The sequence below is a fragment of the Chamaea fasciata genome, unplaced genomic scaffold (assembly GCF_029207755.1).
Source record: "Chamaea fasciata isolate MVZ Bird 193981 ecotype frontalis unplaced genomic scaffold, bChaFas1.0.hap1 SCAF_3, whole genome shotgun sequence".
Classification (NCBI taxonomy): domain Eukaryota; kingdom Metazoa; phylum Chordata; class Aves; order Passeriformes; family Sylviidae; genus Chamaea; species Chamaea fasciata.
Window position 1 is genome coordinate 19,293,122 of NW_027094088.1, and position 15,603 is coordinate 19,308,724.

Here is a 15,603-nt window from a genome sequence, read left to right on the forward strand (position 1 = left end):
AAATAACACCTCTCTGCCCTTAACTTGAGTCTACTCAGATGAACCTAATTGTAAGGTTCTGTAAAAAAGTAGCCAGTGAAGTTTTGCCAAAAACAAACACACTTTCCTCCCTGGATAATTCTACTGTTCAGCTATGGAAAGTCATGAACACCTCATCATGCATCTCATGGATAAAAAGTGACATGCTGTGAATCACTGGAATCCCCTGGTCTGCTTGAATATTTCATTTTTTATTGAGTATAACACAAAATGGTGATACAGATCTTTCATTTTCTTCTCCAAAAAGAAAGGCTTTGTTTACAGATAACAGACGTAGTTTTGCATCTTATGTATTTGCTTTGTTCTCAAGGCTATTGGTGTGTCTTTTCAGTCACACTTCATATCCTTTTCCATATTTCCTCTTTTTTTTTTGTTGTTTTTAATCTGCCATAAACATGGTGCATAGCTTTTCCTTTTAGTGTTCTGTTTAAAGAGAACAGGCCATTGACAACAAAACACATCTTCTTTCACTAGTGATCTTCAGATATAAAATACAGTCAAAATAATTGTTTTTCCAATGATAAGAAATCTTTTTAAATGTATCTGGCATACAGGGAGGTTGCTATATAAACCTTACTTTTTGATTTATTTTACTTCACAAGTAACTTGTTCATTTTCAAATCCCAGTGCTATTTTCTTCACTGAAGAAGGTCATAAGAGGTTCAATAATGGCTAAAACATCAGCAGTAATTAGGAAAGTGTACCGTTCTCTGGAAATAGTGAGCCTTAGAAAGAAACTGATTTTGAAAGTCTAGGGTACTTTAATATTGAGGTTAGGATGCAGTTATGGAATAAATTTAAAATCAACATTACAATGCTCAGCATGACTAATAATTAGCCAAAAAAAATGTAACTAATAGTTCATCAAGGCTCTTCTTGTGTTTAGAACAAATACAAGTGCCAGGTTTATTTTTACTTCCTCAGGCATGATGTAAGGTTTCTTCCACTGGAAAATCCCCTATTAGTATATTTGTCTGGATTATATAATATTGTCCATGGAGCTTTTTCTTCTTCTGATGACTTGTACCCACGGAATTCACTTTATAAACAAAACTCTCAGCATGTGACTTCAGTGGTTGCCATGATCAGGAGTGACCCCTCTGTGACACACTTATGCCCCAGCTGCCTGTGGGCAGTGTCCAGTCCCATCCTGCTGCCAGCCCTGCCCATGGAGGTCTCTGGACTCACACGAATGGATACACTTTCAAGTGCCTCTGTTTGAAATCTGTTGAGAAAGCCCGAAGGAAAACATGTGCAACTGCTTACTCTCCCTGCTTGGCTCTGCAGCAGCTGACAATGGTCCACCTTGTTCCACATGTGACTCGACTTCGTGAGATGACAGATGAAGAGGTTGAACACAGAAAGGGGGTGCAGTGATTCTTCTAGAAACAGGGAAGTGGCGCTAGGTGCTCCAGTGAACTTTGGCTCACCAGGGTGGATGGCTGGTTGTGCTAGCTGCAGGATGGGCTGTGTTTTCCAAAGAAGCCGGATCAGAAGGTGGGCTGAAGAGACCTGAGACTTGGCCTGCAACAATAACCCAACCCAAACAGCTTGAGAGGGTATAAAAAAAGTCTATTAAACACAATGAATAGTATACCATAATACTGATTTTTTACACAGGCTGGGAAAAGGGCCTTTTAAAGATCATCTGTAAAAAAAAAAGCATTTTTTTCCCCACAATTCAGAGGCCAAAATTAAAAGAAGCCAGGGTTTTTTAAAATTGCATTGTTTTGACTGTATGTCAGGATGACAGTTCTTCGTATCTGATCACCAGTTGCATTGTGCTAGAATTGGAGAATCATGATACTAAATTCAAAAGAGACATACAAGACAGGATTGTGGTTATCTCTGTTTTACAGAGCTTAATTATGAAAAACAGTCATGATGTTCAGACAAAAAAAATTAAAAAAATCACAGTTTCTGTTTTCTAAAATGAAAAAGTGTGTGACTTGGTCCAGATAGATTAATTATTTTTTCATGGGTGGGTGGAAAAGGGTCCCTTTCAGCCTCAACAGTGTGCTGATGAGTCACTGTAGTTCTGCTGGGTTACCATGTGCTGTGATCTTGGGTTCAAAGGTTGGGACAGAAAATCTTTTTAGTTCCAGATGCAGGACTCTGGCAGGAAGTGCAGTAGGTTAGTTACTGCAATTATTAGTAGAAAATGTTTTCAAATGCAACTATTAGAAGCTGCAGCTATTTAACAATCAGATGAGGATGGCTGTGATAACTGATTTGCACGACAGATCTCCATTTTCTCATTGCACTGGTTTGCAAAATTTTCCACTGCAAAAGCCTGAACAAGTGTCCTCATAACAGAAAGCTGCCTTTGGCCTTGACTCTAGGTAAGACCAGCAGAGCCAAGACTGTGGTTTTGCCACATGTCCTAGAAAAAGAGCAGCAAAACTGGGCCATTTTAGGGCTAGTGACCAATTTATTTCTCAATATTTCCTTCCTCCTCAGAAAGGTGAATAATTTGCCTCAAACCTGGCCAGCTGCATGATGTTTTGGACCGTGAACCTGAAGTCTTTTCCTTGTCTTCCTGGGGGAGTTTCTCTTTTTGGCTACCCTACAAGACACAGGTGCCCTCAAAGCCAAATGCAGCACACACAGAGAGCAAGGAGGATGAACCGGTTTTCATGCAAGGGCTTTTACAGAGAGAAAAGAGACAGGAAGACACAGTTTTCTTTCCCTCCACTGCTGCCTTGGCCCACTCCAGGTCCTGAGAACACAAATCAGAGAACTTCTAGGTCAGGTCCCGCCATCCACACAGCCTACAAGGAGCAATGGAAGGTCAGAGGTGATGAGCATCCCACCCTCAGGGCTCTTCACACCTACCAGCAGCAGGAGTGGACCCAAGTGGGTCTTTAAAGAAGGTACAGGAAGCCCCAGAGGTGGTGCCATCTCCAGCAGCTGTCTAACTATTATTGTGATGGCTGGGCTTGTGCTAAAGATGCAAAGTTCACACTGTCCCTGCTCAGCCACCACAGCTGCTTACCCAGCTCCGGCAGGGCCCAGAGGCACAACCTGACCCTTCCCTTGCACTCTGGCCTGATTGTGATATTTCACTCCATTGCAGCATTTGCTGCTTGTCATTTATTAACATGGTGGTCATTTATTAACGTTGCATCACACCCCCCCCTGCTCCAGAGCACTTCCCTGGAGAGCTACATGTGCCCCAGCAGCGCAATAAAAAAATCTTTTCCCCCCTTTTCTGTGGGAAAAGAAAGTGTTGTCTCTGCCAAAGGACATATTTCATGGCTGTGTTCTAGGAGGGGACTCATAGGCCTAGTGATTTTTATTGAGCTAGTGAGAACTAGTAAGAACCCCCCAGTCCTGTGCTGAAATAATTTTTCAAGGAAAAGCTTGCTGTGTACATTTGCAACCTGCCCTCCTCTGCAATGGGCCCTCCAGGTAAGATTGATGCCATTCAGCTCACTGTATTTGAGCCTGCAGGAAAGCTAGGAGGGTAGAATAGGTTCCCTGAATCATTGAAGCCCCACCTTTTTTGTTTAGAAAAATAAACTGGGCTGTGCAAATACTTTGCTGATCACAAAATCTACTGGCAAAATTATTGTATTCTTCATTTTGTGCAAAAGGGAAAACAAATGCTGGCAAGGATCACAGTGTGGATATTTATGTCAAATCCAATAAAGGCCAGAAAACCACAAACACTGGTCAGCATCTGAACTGATATGAAATCAAAAGCCGTTTTTGTTAAAGTTGGTTGACATAATCTAGAGTAATTCTTAATAAATCCTTTCAACCAGAAAGGGGTAACAAGTTCAGTTTAAACTGCGGGGGATTTCTTCACAAGAATAAGAAAGAAAAATTGAAGGGCAGTGTGGAAGCCCGTATGAGAGTATAAAAACAAATAGGAACAAAGGGGTTTTAACAGAGAAAAGGAGAGAACAGTGAAAATAAAAAGGTACCCATGGGACAGATGTTCCTCAAACATGCAACTAGAATCATGGTGAAGGTAAGATTTGTCACAAACATGGCATTCATTTTCCTGGGGAGCTGTGAAAGCTTTGCAATAGCCAGGAGCAAGAAAATCAAAAGTGACCAAAATGTGAATGTCCTCCTTTCTCTCACATTGTAATTCAGGCAGGTTTACCTTGGCTGCTCAGCAGATGCTACACAGCAATTACTGCTTTAGGTTACCATATTGTAGGCCAAAGCCTTTCAATTGCCCTTCCAGCCAAAATGCAGCTACTACCACCTCAAAAGATCCAGCTAGGTTACATCTGAGGAAGCTTTAACCAACTTTTGTTTCAAATCAGTAGAAATATTTGCTTTGCAATGTAGATTCTCAGTTTTCATGAGAGAGATCAGCACTCAACCTCCTGTTTCCATCTTGTTTTTTCATTAGGAGTGACAGTGTTACATGGGACCTGAGGTTCAAACAAAGGATAGAAACTGGAGAGTTTCAGCTCCAGTCCACTGAATTTAAATAGTTGAATTTGTTTGTTCCTATAAAAATTCTCAGTTTTTCCAGAAAATGTATTTTTCTGGTGGGTTCCAATTATATCCACATACTGACTGACAGCTGGGCAGAGTCACCATGGCGGGGGTGGCACTTGAACTGCCTTGTGGCTAACTCTGGCAGCAGGAGAAGTTCATTGTGTCCTAATCCATAAGTCATCCTTGTTTTTTTTCTGGAACGCTTCTTCTCAAAGACAAACTGACTTGACATGATGATAAATGCTCGTAAACATAAATCACAGAAAGGAAAGTACCTTTTAGACTTGTATTTTTTTAAGACTCAAAGAAAAGCGGATGACTTTTCCAAAGTCCAGTGGGATAAGGTTCATATACCTCAGGCAGAAACAGCTTGTCCTTTAGTTTAAAAAGTAGATAGGCAGATTGAGAAACCTATGAATCCTTGTCCAAGATGTAAAAATTGATCTGTTACAATATGAAAAACAAAGATTGAGCAATATTGTAAATTGTTACTTTGTAGCAGAATTATGATATATGCCTCTCTCCTAAACTTTCTTGGTTCCACCACCCCATTGTTTGCTTTTTTGTTTGTTTGTTTGTTTTTTCAGACCAAATGTTTTGTAGCACTTTTTTAAAAAATGTGTGAATAATCCATTACTAATGAACCAATTTGCTACACAGAGGATAAGTGTGGGGTTTTCTTTCTTTTCTTCTATTTTGTTTTTATTTTGTTTAGGTTGTGGTTTTTTAAAAATTTAAAATGCATTTTCTTACTAGATAAAAGTAAGAGAGAGGCAAGGGAATTTCTGAAAACCACAGCCATAAGTTCAGGTTCTTGTTACAGGCACGTTTATGTCTCCCTGTCCAGGTGGAGTTGCCCTGGGTTGAAGCCCCTCTTAACGGCCTCAGGCAGTAGGAGTGATATGTGCTGCTCTATGAATTTGCTGGGAGAGGACTTTTCCTGCCATCTTACCACTCTTCAACTCTGAACATCTTTAAATCAGTTGAGTATGAATCTTCAGCAAGATATGGCTATAAATTGTGGGGAATCCCTTTTGGGACACTGCATTTGTTGATTCAGGGCTAAGTGACTCAATTTGTTATTTATTTAAACATTCCATTCACCAGTACATAGCCACATAAAATGTGGAATCACATTCTTGTGAAAATCCTAGAGGACAGTAGGCCACTGACCCATGCCAAATTTCACTTGAACCCAAGCCAGGTTTGTTCAGCTCACATACACGATGGATAAAAAAAATCAGTCCACAAGTTACAGTAGATGCTCAGCAACCTAAATGCATTTAATATATATCTCAGATTAGGGTCAAAATATTCCCCTTCTCCTCTGCAACCACCTGATAGCAAATGAAGAATAAGGAAGCACAACTTAGTCCAAGCATTTCAATAAAAGCAAGGCAAGGTTTGACACCAGCCAAACCTTTCTTACAACCTGCTGCTCAAATTCTGAAGTACAGCAACATTCTGCTGCTAGAAAAGGGCAGCCCAAGGAACCCTCCTTTTCTGGAGAGATATATTCAGTGCAGACAGCATCTCTTTCCTAGTATTGCATGACTTAGTTGCATCACTACCTAGAGGCAGAAACTGCTTTTTGGTAACAAATACATAAATATTGCTTGTGAAGTGTCATCCTTCCTCTGTAGGTTACATTGGTGCAAGACTCCAGAATGAATTACAAAAATGAAGTTGAGTGCTTGGCAGTTTCACTAAAACAGTTGATGAAATACAAATTTTAGAGAGCAGTAAAATGAGTGAAATATTTAAACTCTCCTCACAGGACTTTCCTTTCTATTATTTAGTCTGTTCAAGGTAGGGAAAGATCATTCATATGCTTCAGTAACGATTTTAAACAAACAAACAAACAAACAAACAAACAAACAAGCAAATTAGTTATTTTCCCCTTCTATATAGGCTATTAATTATTCTGCTTTGTTTTTGTTGAAGAGATAACAAAACATGCAGTTGCAAAGAAAGATATTGCAACTAAAGTTAGAGAATGCTCTGAGGGAAAATTTAACCTTCAAGAGAGAACTGTTTTCTAGCTGGAGAGTGTGAACCCTTTTGAGTTTCTAGGTAGGCAAAAAAAGTTCTCACAGTGTAAGGCATGCTCCTAATAGTAAGTTTCCTTCATCTTAAAAAATCCAACTAGAAACACATACTTTCAAACAGGGCACTGATTTCCTTGCCAGGGTCTGCCAGGTGGGAAGGTAGTTAGGGGGCAGAGAGTCAGGATAGCATTATGTGAATCCTCTGCTGTTGTAGGGCTTGTTTGTTAGCCTGTGTCCTTAGAATGATTTACAAACGTTTCACAAAAATTTTAAGTCTGGTCCCAAGACCTTACAACTCACATTTGATCCTCATCTCAAGAATCCTAACATTCAAAGTATATTACTACCTTATATTCTACACAAACCATATTTTACAAGAGGAGGTACAAAATCTGTGCTTTTGTCCTTCAGAATTCAAACTCCCCATTTACATTTTAAGATCATTAGAAGCTGGCTGAAAAGAAAACACATAACAGAAATTCAAGCAGAATATGAGCTACCATTGCTGGCAAACAAATCCATCCTCATTAATAAGAGTTAAAAAATGAAAAATGTAGGGGAAGGTGGTGGGAGCATAAGAATACAAGAAAAACAAACACAAGCAACATCTGAAAATGCAGAACTTTGGTAAGTGGTATAGAGACACACATTAGAGAGACACCATAAGCCTGCAAGCCAAAGTGAATTGCCTGATACACTGAGGAGACAGCCACAGACAGGTGTGACTGACTGGGAGTAGAAGAGGTGGGGTAGGCAATTTAAAGAAACAAAACCAGTTTAATCAGAAATGCCTGACCAGGTAAGAATATCATCAAACAAGCTCTAGTAGCTATAGATGGTGAAATGTCCCCTGGGTGGCGGGGGGGATGGAAAGAAGCCCAAGGTGCTCTGGAAACAGGAAAATTAAAAAGTGAATGGAATTACCTTTGGACTCTCTCTGATAGCTTATTATCTTTCTTATACAGTGGTGCCCAAAACTCCACACAATATTCAAGGTGAGGCTGCAGCAGTGCAGAGCAGAGTGGGGAAATCACCTCCCTCAACCTTCAAGGTGTTACTTGTTTGGGTGGCAGTTCAACCTGTATTCCTCTTGATGTTTCTGCTCAGTGGTTTTGAACTGAAGAATTTCAGTGCAAGTCTCCTACTGTGTGCTCTGGCAAGAGAGTTGGTTGCCATGGGCTGTGTGTGTTAAGAGATGGAGATGTTATTGAAGGTGCTGAGCAGATGGTAAACTTCGACCAGCAGCTTTTCCAAAATCTAAAGTGCAGGAGTTGAACAATTCCCTGGGTGGCAGCTTGTAGCCTTATAAAAATGGAGTGGCAGAATGCGCTTTTTCCTAACAGGTTCCAAACTGCTTCATTTCTATTTGTAAGATGGAAGAAGCCCATTTCTCTTCTGCTGCAGATAACATCAACTTGTAATACTTGGTACGTACTTTTTCCCTATTTCAGACTCACCTCACAGAGATGAATGTCAAAGTAGTTTTTAATTTGCATTTTACCTTTGTAAACTGGTTCTGCTTACACCTCTCTCCTCTGACTGTCTCCGGGAAGTACAAAACCACCAGCTCAGTATTAAAAAGTCCTTCTTAGATCTGGGTGACCAGATCAACACTTTCATTGTAACAAGGATAAAATTCTACTTTTCTTCCTTTATTAAACACTCTTTGCATTCCCAGATTAGTCTTTTAATATACAAAATAGCTGGTACACTTCATTCTCATGACCTCATCCTTAGGTCATACATAGGAAACGGCTCATGGATACCAAGAAATTTTACACAACTAGGAACAATGAGAGATATCCTTTCTCAAAATACATTTATCGTCAAGGGTTGGTCATCATGGCATATAGAAAAAGGTACAATTTGTTACAGAAATCATCATACATGGGTTTATAAAAGTGATCCTTCCTATTTAGATCCATACAGAGATATATAAATAGTTGTATTGTAAATGCTTTCACTTCTGTGGGTTTTTTTTTCCTGTCAATATTAAAGATGTTGCAGTATTCCTTATGAGTCAAAAGTGCCGTTTCCTTTATATGGAAAATTCATTTTAAAAAAAGAGCTCTCACTACTGTAAAGATCAAGTGTCTATCTCTGGGAGATTGTTACATTCCTTTTTCAGGAGCCAGGGCTTAACAATGCTGTAGGAAAAAAAAAAAAAAAGGATCTATATGGCAAATCTTGTAGTACAAGTTTTTGTGGTTAACCGAGGAACATGTCATGAGTCAAGCCTTTGGAAACAGTTTAGTAATTAAAGACAAATGCTATGACATAACCATTTACACGCAGCAGAAAGATTTTTAGATTAAATCTGGCCTGACCCATTGCTCAGCAAGTGTTATCTGGGATTCTTGAAAGTCATTCATTTATTTACATACTAATTTGGTCCACATGTTTTATTAAAAACAAAAGCCTACATTTCTCAGAGGAGTGAGCTCTAGTCCAGCTCTGGTTAATGAATTTGGTCAAGCAAGGTATGGACCTATCCCAATGGGTGCTATATGAAGATACTCATGAAGAAGCTGAGAAAGTTTTGGCTTTCCCCCCTAAAATTTATGCTCTTTAAGTGCCTTTCTTTCAGGTAGATGCATCAGTCCTGTTTAGCAGCACCATCAGTCATGCATTTGCACTCTACACATGGTAAATAAGCTGGTCCATAAAGCTAAGTTGTGGAGAAAACAGCTAATTTGGCTAAGGCAGCTGAACCCTCCCTGAAGGGTAAGAAAGTGTATGAATATAGCCACCTGACACCCTCCTTTTGCATGTCAAAGTATTGCTGAATGCAAATAATGCTCCACATAATCACTGAGTGTAAATCTACTTCCCTCTTGTCCAGCCAGAATCACCTTGCTACCAGTTCAACTGTCTGAATTCCTTCCGTTGGGGATGTGCTGAAAAGAAGAAAGAAGCTTCATATGGATGGGATTTCAGAAAGAAATAATACAACACTTGCTGATAGGAAAGCACCAACAAGAGGAGAAGATCAAGGTGCAAAATGCTTCTGATCTGGCATAGACAGAAGCAGAGAAGTAAAGCTGTAAGATTGATGACTAAAAAAATTTGAATAAAAATTAGAGAAAGGATTTTTTTGGCTGTTTTATTCTGGGCTGCCTTCCTCCCCTGCTCTGTTCTTCTCTTTTGTCAGTGAGATGAGCAGTGTGAGCTAATGGAAAAGAAGGGACTGGAAAACAACAAAACACAGAAGATGAAGGAGGACTAAATTTGATGCTTCTGCAGGAGAATAGGGAGTTTTTCCAAATGAAAACAAGTTGCCCAAAAAGCTTTTAATTTTCCTAGCCAAAAAGTGGTCATGCTCCTTTCATGCAGGGCAGTGAATTTCTGAAGTAGAGTGTTGTAAGCAGCTGTCAGGAAGGAAAGTTAAGGCTTTATTGTAAGTTGGTGCTCACATATAAAAGAAGCTTCTAATGACTTATGAAGTTCCCTCTTCTCAGCCAGTGCCTGCTCCCACAGAGCCATAAGGGAGAGCAGCACCCTGACACTGGGCAGGCACCTTTGTGCAGGCAGCCAGGGTGATCTCTCAGCAGTCCTTGGGGAGCACCAGCTGTCAGGGCCTGTGTGGGAAGAAAAGCACTTTAGGAGACACAAGCTGAGTGGAGGGGGGGGAAAAAAAAAAAAAAAAAAAATAAAGCATTGTCTCAGGTACAGGTGAGTGCACAGCTGGACTTGTCCCTGGGATTGGAGCTAGCTGCTCATTCCTGCTCAGGGTGAGTGGAAAGCAGTGCCTGATTCTTCTGTTCTGCTATGGAAGGTCTCAGCCAGCTGTAATCCACTTGGCAGCATTGAAGTCACAGGTAAGGACAGAGAAATAATTTCCCTCAAAGCCCCAACCTGTTTGGCTCTTGCTGCCTTCACAGCACCACAACTGTCTCGCGTTAGCCCTGAGGCAGGCATGCTCACCTGGCAGCAGCTGTGGCTGGGGACACCTGGCTGGGCAGTGTCACAGCTCCAGCACCCCAAGGCTCACTTCCAGTTAAAGAGGGGACCACTCTGTAAAGAGCAGGAGCTTTTGCAGGACCACACTGACACTGGCACAGCTCTTAGAGCAGAAGTGTGCTTGACTCCAGAAACACAGAATGGTTTGGGCTGGAAGGGGCCTTAAAGATCATCTTGTTCCAAAAGTCAGGGCACCTCACTGCAGCATACGCACACTTTGCAAATAAAGAACTAGGGGCCCTAGCCCTAAAACTTCAAAAGTGGGTATGAAAATAGTTGCAGCATAAGACAATATCTTCTAACGTGTTTTTCACCTTTTCATGTATCTGCAGATCAAAGAGAGGTGCAGCAGAGTGGCTTTCTCTATTAGATAGTGCAAATTTTCTTTAATTTATTTGCTTAGGAGAGGTGAAATCTGATTCAAAGATCCTTTTGCTATTAGTAAGTGCTTGGCAGTGGTATTTAAAACATCTCTTTTCTATCTGTGGCAGCTTTTACCTTTGCTTAAGCCTCACAAACCCAAGATTTACAAGCTAATGAATACTAACTGACAATATGTAGACGATACCCTGTGTACTGGCTCTTTGGTGTAGATAACTAAGGCTTGTGAGTTTACTCTCAAACTGACTGCCTAAGCCTGGATATCTGCTGAGATACTTTATCCTTTTATGAGGGTGAATCCAGAGTGCACTGAGTAATGCATAATAAAATTAGTTTGAGAGGGGAAAAAAGAGAGCAAAAAGATAAGCACAGTAAAATAAGCTCAAATGACTTCACTGTTCAGTAATGACTCCTACTGCATTGTAGTTTTATCTTTCCAACCAAGACTGTGTTAATGCTCTAAAATTAAATCTCTTGTGAAAGTTATCTGGAATTTCTCAAACAAGTTTTAAAGGGGTTTATTTTTTCATCAGAGGTCATGCCTCAAGAATTTGTAGGAATTCCGCCTGGAAAGTAATAATCAGTGGAAACTGGCAGTCAAAGCTAATTTATATTACTCTTCCAGATAAAAATTCCTTCCGTCTTAGACCTGCATTTCAAAAAAGATGATTATCACTCTTGAGAGAATACATCAGTGAAAAAAGAGAAGGAATGACTTAAGAGATGTCTCTCCTGCATCTGTAGATTTGAGGTTTAGAGTGGCTTCTTTTATAATCCTTCCCTCTGAAATGTGTGAAGAACAGACAAAAGGGCAGGAAAGGAAGAAGGAGAGGTATGTATCAGGAGACACCAAAGCAAGCTTAAGAAATCAGCTGTCAGGTAATTCCCCAGGAATTTCAGAACAAGTGACTTCAAAGCAGATTCTAAGACACTTCACCAATTAGAGATGCTGGAGCCTATCCTTTTTTTCCTTTTTTTTTTTTTTTTTTTTTTTTTTTTTTTTTTTTTTTTGTTCTGCTTGTGGTGTCACACCATGTCTGTCACTACTGTATCTGCCTTTCTAGCAACACTCAGTTTGATAGGTTAACTGCTGCTAGAGGAAAAGCAAAACCATCTGGTTTTAACTTTAAAAAAGACTCCAACTTTGCATGCTGGTGGGACAGTTGTCACTCATCAGCTCTTGAACTCCTCCCTGCACCACCAGCACTGGGCAGAGGCTGAAACGGCAAAGCTCCTGATGCATTTGGAGAGCAGATCCTGGACATCTCTGACCCTGTGTGTGAACGAGATTCAGAGGAGTGTGCACTCACAAGGTCAGAGGAGCAGGAGCTGGGATGAAATCAAAATGAGGGCGGCTTTGGCAATGACACCTTAGGGGTCTGTCCTGTGCCTTCACAGGTGCCTTTTCCATATGCTGGCCCTGCCGGCAAACACTGATGCCTTCTAAGTCCCAAACTGTTGTCAGAAGCGGCATCAGTGTGTGCTGGTGTTTGATGTTCATTCTCACCTGCAGGGCAGCTCAGAGTGGTGGGCAGAGCAGTTTGTGCTTGGTTTGTCAGCAGCCTTGTAGCTGAAGTACTGATCAGCTGACAGCAGCACTAGCTCACAGGATCTGCTTGCAGAAAAGCATTTCAAACAACCCCACACAAAGGCAGCACGAGGCTGTTTGTTAATTGAATCTTAGTCTGAGATGCTGCCAAATGCTACACAGCTCATATGCACATTACAAAACAACAGGGTTTTGATGTTCTCCTGCACAGTCATGAGACATCAGATACTTTCCTGTTCAATCTCAAAGCAGAATATTTGCAAATATAGGAAACCATCTATTTATTACAAATACAATCTTTTTTACTGTAATATTTCAACAAGTTTTTTTTTCCTTTAAATTTGTTACTGTCATACACACGTGCATGTGTGTATATTTATTTTTTCCACAGAATTCCAAATCATAATTTTGGTGTAAGGCTATCAATAACCCCATGAGCTTCAGAGAGTAGGTAATCCTTTAGGAGTGGAAACAGAAGACAGATCTGCTTCCAATGGTGAGCTCATTCCTAGGTCACCATTGAAAGCAGAGAGAGAAACATGCTCCAAAATAAACAATGGTTTGAACTCGAAAGCATTTTTCTTTTAGGGTGCCCAGCTTTGCCTTAAGGAATTCCTGTGAATTCTCCTTGACTGTTTTGAGGGTTGTTTTGGTTTCTCAGGTCATTAGTGCGAATTTCCAAAAAACATTGGGACAATGCACTGACCCTGCGATAAGCTTTGAAGAGGAGCATTTAAAAGAAGTATGTAAACAGATCCCTCACAGGCTCAGAGTTCCAGCTACTTGGAGGAGTGGGGAACAGGGGGTTGTACACAAAACCAGTTAAGAACAATGCAAAGAAAGACCATGACATAGTGAATGAAACAAACCTCAGTGAGTGCCAGACAGTTTAATTTCTTCTAACCTAGAGTTTAGCAGCAGCTATTGGTTAGCAGATAACTGTGTAGACTGCATTTGTAGACACCTGGAATCCTTTTTCAATAAAAAAATATTAAATAAGCTGTATTAAATAAAATACAGTCCCAGGTAGGCGGGATAGAAACGATTAATGAAAATTCCAAATTGTTTGCCCTAAATAAAGCAAGAAAAGGCACCTGTTTGTGAAAGCCACACATGTGAGGAGTACCAGGTTGTGCAGTACCATGTGAGAACTTCCTGGATGGACTCCTCACCAGACTGAGTGATTTTTGTGGCAAAGGAAATCCCAGACGTGAAAATAACTAGGCAGTATTCCAGTCACCTGGCTTTCATTCAAAGGGATATGTGCCTTTTGGAATTCCAAAAGCGACTGGTAGGATAAGGGTCGCCTCTGATTTTAAGGCAGATAGTTGACAGGAAGCAGCAGGAGAAACCCCCAGTGACAGAATTAAGTATTTGGCTTACAAAGAAGGAGAATAAACAGTTGGACGAGGTCAGACATTCCCAGCAAAGGATTCAAATACAGAAAATGGATGGACTCATCTGCAGTGACCAAGCAAACCCATCCTTGGTGAGTGAGGTTAGGCAGGAACCAGGATTCACCTCTTGATGAGCACATAGACAGGGATTGTGGTGGAGTTGTGGTCCTTTCTCTGAAGGGACAGAAGATGGGAAGGAATCAACACACAATTAACTGAGTGAAAGGTTTCTTACTTGTATTTTTAGGTGTGTAAATTAGGGCACTTTGCTGCTGTTGGGAAATAGGCAGTCTTCAATTTTTCTTTAGAGTTGGATGCCAAATTATGGGAGAGCTCCTTTCGGAAAAAAAAAGCAGAGATTCAATATGATGGTGTTCCACTAATTTGTCTTGGCTCTATGAAATTGGTCTTGCTGATTTTTTTTTTTCTGAAGTTGATGTATATCTTTCCTGCATTTTTTGAATGAAAATGCTTTATTATTTGATAAGCAAAATTTCATTTCAAATATCACCTACTTTTAATAAACTAAAAAAAAAAAAAAAAAAAGTGAATCGGAAACAATGGAAAAAGAAGAGGTCAGTGAATAAGAAAAGTTGCTCATACATTTGTTTCAGAGACCTTAATATCAAATTACCCTGAGCTGACTCATGCTCAGCTTTGTCCTGCTTAGGCAAAAGTATGCTTATGGGGTTGAAACCTGGGTCCACTGGGGGCTTCTTTCCTCCCTCCTGAATGGAGGCACAGGAAACTTTTCTTAAATGTATTTCCTCCCATCTATCCATCTGCAACAGAGACAAGAGGTGGCCTCCATCCAACTCATTCAGCGATCTGCTCTCAAAGGTCTTTTAAAATATGCTGTCAAATAAACAGGTCATTTAACTCCTGCTAATCAAATCAAAAAAATCCATAACTATCTTTAAAAAATAAATACTTTCTCACATAGTGATTTCTTCATTCCCACCTCTCTAACTACACCTACCATCACTATCTAGGACTTTGTAACAACAACGTCCTATTCTCTTTATAAGAATAATTGCCATGATGAAGATTATTTTAACAAAATAATACAGTTATGGAGAAGAAGCAAATCATAAATGCACAAGCATTAAATTTAATAGGCAAGTACTCACTGGAGATATTCAGGAACTGTCTGGACAAAATCCTGTGCAATGTGTTCTGGGATGACTCTGCTTGAGCAGGGAGGCTGGACCTGTGACCCACTGTGGCCCCTTCCAACCTGACCCATTCTGTGAAATATTGTTTAAGAAGAAAAATTAAGGACTGTTCACTTTCCCCTCTCCCCCATATTAGAGTTCAGACAGAGTCATCACCTCAGAGATTACAGGGGACCTGCTGAGACCGGACAGACACTCTTCCTGCAGAGGATGAGGCTTGTGACTCCCCTGGCAGAGACACACTGGACTGCTGGGAGGAGAATGGCCTGTCTTTGCAGTCACTGATGGAAGGAGAGATGTGTCACTGGTGTCATGGCAGTCTGCTCTTTCCTGGATGACTTGCCACCTTGCCCTGGACTTTTTATTCTTCAGGGTTTCCTTTGTCACCAAGGTTCTGCACAATACTGTCGGTCATGATTAGCTACCTTTTTAACGCCTCACTTTAGACTGCAATCAGCCTTCTTTGCATCATTCTGATCACAGGAGCAAAACCCTGACATGACAGGACTGAGGAAACACACTTTGTATTTCCCAGAATATGATAATTGGTTGGGGTTTGTACCAGTTGCTGTTCTATGGGGTTAAACGAAGAG

At 40.5% G+C, this 15,603-nt stretch overlaps 1 long non-coding RNA gene across 1 annotated transcript; it reads right to left on the minus strand.

The window, feature by feature from the left end:
- Positions 1–209: 209 nt before the first annotated feature.
- On the minus strand, positions 210–15,066 carry LOC136287624 (uncharacterized). The gene is made up of 3 exons (XR_010720211.1): positions 14,966–15,066; positions 13,822–14,009; positions 210–1,563 (listed from the first exon to the last, which is right to left on the minus strand). It is a non-coding gene; the product is annotated as an uncharacterized lncRNA (long non-coding RNA).
- Between the last annotated feature and the right edge of the window lie 537 nt (positions 15,067–15,603).